Source organism: Nicotiana tabacum, chromosome 4, assembly GCF_000715075.1.
Source record: "Nicotiana tabacum cultivar K326 chromosome 4, ASM71507v2, whole genome shotgun sequence".
Classification (NCBI taxonomy): domain Eukaryota; kingdom Viridiplantae; phylum Streptophyta; class Magnoliopsida; order Solanales; family Solanaceae; genus Nicotiana; species Nicotiana tabacum.
Window position 1 is genome coordinate 83620455 of NC_134083.1, and position 4173 is coordinate 83624627.

General features: G+C 34.1%; 1 non-coding gene across 1 annotated transcript; it reads right to left on the bottom strand.

Annotated features, from left to right (window-relative positions):
- Positions 1-292: 292 nt before the first annotated feature.
- Positions 293-366, bottom strand: TRNAP-UGG (transfer RNA proline (anticodon UGG)). Its single transcript has one exon. It is a non-coding gene; the product is annotated as a tRNA-Pro (tRNA).
- Between the last annotated feature and the right edge of the window lie 3807 nt (positions 367-4173).

The window sequence follows — 4173 nt, forward strand, 5'->3', positions numbered from 1 at the left end:
ACGAAGAATTTAATTCGATTTTCTCTCCTATTTACTACGGCGACGAAGAATCAAATTATCACTATATTTATTCCTTTTTCTACTTCTTCTTCCAAGTGCAGGATAACCCCAAGGGGTTGTGGGTTTTTTTCTACCAATTGATATACGATCTTCCCCTCCCAAGTATTCTTTTCATAACCCCAATACATTTTGTATGCATATACTAGAATAGCATGATAAAAATCAAAGATTATGTCCAATTTGAAGCGATCTCAATTGATCCCTCGTTACTGCTCCTTTGAGCAGTAATAGGTAGGGATGACAGGATTTGAACCTGTGACATTTTGTACCCAAAACAAACGCGCTACCAAGCTGCGCCACATCCCTTCAATTGTTCCACAGTGTAATTGTAGAGAATTCCTGTCTTGTTTTCCACATGGTTATTTCCTCCATTGATATATACAAATTTTCTGCTCATTTCGTCTTTTTGGTCTCATTTAACATATAATAGTAAAATAAAAGGAAAAGACTTCTCTTATAGATTATATAAAAAATACTTATATACAATTATATACAAAATATATAAATACAGAACCCGTCGTAAAAATAAATTAGTATTTTTCGGAAATTCTCGAAGGGGATGTATTTTTTTCTGTTTTAAGAAAAGGAAAATCCTATTTCCCGAATCATTGTACATTGCAATTTGAATTAGGAATTCTGTGTCCAACTCTAAGCAGCCCTTAACTACATATGCATCTGATCATATATGTATTATCTATTTCAACAAATAATACAAAAGAAGGAGGTTTTTCAATGCGAGATCTAAAAACATATCTCTCTGTGGCACCAGTACTAAGTACGCTATGGTTCGGGGCTTTAGCAGGTCTATTGATAGAGATTAATCGTTTTTTCCCGGATGCGTTGACATTCCCATTTTTTTCATTCTAGTTATTGTCATGGGAAGGAATGAAGAAGATTAGAGATCCAATCAAATATTGGTGATGAATCTCTCTCCCCCTCTTTTCTCTTTTTTCCCTTTTTAGAATAAGGGAGGAAAGAGAAAGAATAAAAAAAGTGGATTCAACATTCGGGCTCAAGCTGAATATTAATAATAGAGGAATGGGGGTAGAATAGAAGATCTAGGGCAAGAGTATTATACAAGATACTTAAATGATTACTTCAGTTTGAAATATACTTTAGAAAAATCGTTGTATTTTACTATGACTTTGCTTTACTATTACTTTATTTTCTTGATTTTAATCTTTTACTTTTAGAATTGGATTTCAAGTTAGTAACTTCTATTTTATCCTTTCTTCGTTTTGAATCGAAAATAGAAGAGTTGAGTAAATCAAAAATCCAAAGGAGGTTCATGGCCAAGGGGAAAGATGTCCGAGTAACGGTGATTTTGGAATGTACTAGTTGTGTCCGAAACAGTGTTGATAAGGTATCAAGAGGTATTTCCAGATATATTACTCAAAAGAACCGGCACAATACGCCTAATCGATTAGAATTGAAAAAATTCTGTCCCTATTGTTACAAACATACGATTCATGGGGAGATAAAGAAATAGAGCGAACCAAGTACCTGTGTCTTACCCTTTCAAGAAAGGGTAAAAAATGCCATTATATATATAACATATTTAAATAGAAAATAAACAAATCCTATTTTTTAAAAATCCTATTTTGGGTGGATTTAAACTGAAATTTAAACTGAATTAGAATTAAGAAATAGGATTTTAGGGATAAGGAATAAATTAAACAAACAAACCATGGATAAATCCAAGCGACCTTTTCTTAAATTCAAGCGATCTTTTCGTAGGCGTTTGCCCCCGATTCAATCGGGGGATCGAATTGATTATAGAAACATGAGTTTAATTAGTCGATTTATTAGTGAACAAGGAAAAATATTATCAAGACGAGTGAATAGATTGACCTTGAAACAACAACGATTAATTACTCTTGCTATAAAACAAGCTCGTATTTTATCTTTGTTACCCTTTCTCAATAATGAGAAACAATTTGAAAGAACCGAGTCGACCGCTAGAACTACTGGTTTTAAAGCCCGAAATAAATAGGCTTACTTTTTCTTCACTTGAATCATAATTACAAGAATCTAGATTTGAGTATCGTGTCGTAAGAAAAAAAATGAATCGGAAAAAAAGATTTCTTTTTTTATTGAATTGAACGTGTTCATTCATTTTGACTACTTTAGCATATTTTCTCATACTAATTTCTACTCTACCTTCCCGGAGTTCATTCTCCGGGGAACTCCATTTAAATTATTCTGGTGGATTCTTTCCAATCTACTTCCTTTATGATTTCGTTCGAAATCATATAAAGACAATTCCTATTTGATATAGCTATTTGTGCAAGTATTTTACGGTTAAGAAGCAACTGTCTCTTGTACAGATCGTGTATTAATCTACTATAACTATAGGATACTCCCCTTTCGCGAATTACTGCGTTTATCCGAGTGATCCACAAACGACGAAAATCTCTCTTTTTCCTATCCCTATACCGATGAGCCGAAACTAAAGCTCTTATTTTCTGTTGAGTAATAGTTCGAGTAAGCCTTGAATGAGCCCCCCGAAAGCTTGATGCAAATAAACGAATTTTTGTTCTACGTCTCCGAGCTATATATCCCCGTTTAATTCTGGTCATTAAATAAATGAAACTTTGACGAATAACTAATCGATTGCCTTTCTTTCAGTTATTCTTTTCCCCCTTCCTAGTCTATTAATAACAAAACGTATTTTTCCAATGTATAAAATAAAAATTCCAATGGCTTTGGCTACTCTAACCTTCCCGACCACGATTTTTTCTTTTTTTTTTTTAGGTATTTCACTGCGAAATAAGAAAGAAATAAAAAATTGTATTTTCCTAGGTATCAAAAATAGTAAATAAAAGAAATCCAAAAATAAATAGGGGGTTCCTTCGTTTCTATGGTTACTTCTTAAACGGTGAGGTCTTCTCTATACACCGGAGCCTTTACTTTATACTTTAATTTAATATTTAATCAACTAATTGATGTTATTGGGAACTTGTATAGTTCACACTCTTTGGCTCTACCCATGAATTATCCAGTAATAGGTCTTTCACAATCAGATCTACCTATACAGTAACGGTATTTAATTATGAAAGTTTGCTGGGTAGCTGACCCTCTTAGTCCGTTCTTGCCAGAGTGGGAGCCTGCCTAATCTTTATGTTTTATGCTTTTTAAATAAGATTTCCTCCGCTTAATGGATAACCATTTGTTACCAATGGAGAATTTCTTATCATCTTAAATTCAGGTGATTGTATTTACACCAACGTAAACCATAAACTTCATACACAATAGAGGGATATGATAGAGTTTTTTTTTAATAATGAATGGAGTTCCTTCTTCCATCCTATCCCATTCACCGGTACTGATCATTGATACTGTAAAGGTTGTTTTCTTGCTTTTGTTGCCAGCTCATGATCTAAACGAGTCGCACATACACCCTAGTACATGTTCCTCGACGCTGAGGGCACCCCCGAAGAGCGGGGGATTTCGTGACGTTTCTGATTGGCTGTCTTGTATTTCTAATAAGTTGTTTAATAGTTGGCATGTTGAATCGTATACATAATATGATGGGTTGGTTTAGATTGATCCGAACCGAATGATGATGAATTACTTCTCTTTAATAGAATATTCAATTCGAAGATAAAATCTCAAATCACAGATTTGCGCGAAATCTATGTTATTTTCATTCAACCGCTACAAGATCAACAATTCCATAAGCTTGGGCTTCTGTTGCTGACATAAAAACATCTCTTTCCATATCTTCGGATACAACCCATAAGGGTTTCCCCGTTCTTTGTACATAAACCCTTGTGAGGGTTTCACGCAGTTTCAGCAGTTCTTCCGCTTCCAGGACAAATTCGCCTGTTTGTGCCTCATAAAAAGAACTAGCAGGTTGATGGATCATTACCCTGATGATATAACAAAATAAAAGCTTCCCCTATCTCGCATGATAAAGCAAAGAGAAAAGAAAGATAAAGAATAGAAAAAAGATAGAATTGAACAACCGTACAGGCATCTTTTGTGCATACGGCTCTACAAGAAAATTGACCTCCCCTCCTTTCTATTGAAGAAAGAGAAAAATAGAATCTATCAGACTCAGATGGGTAAATGATCAAATTGCCATCCTTCCTTTCAGAGGAGTTAAAAAAT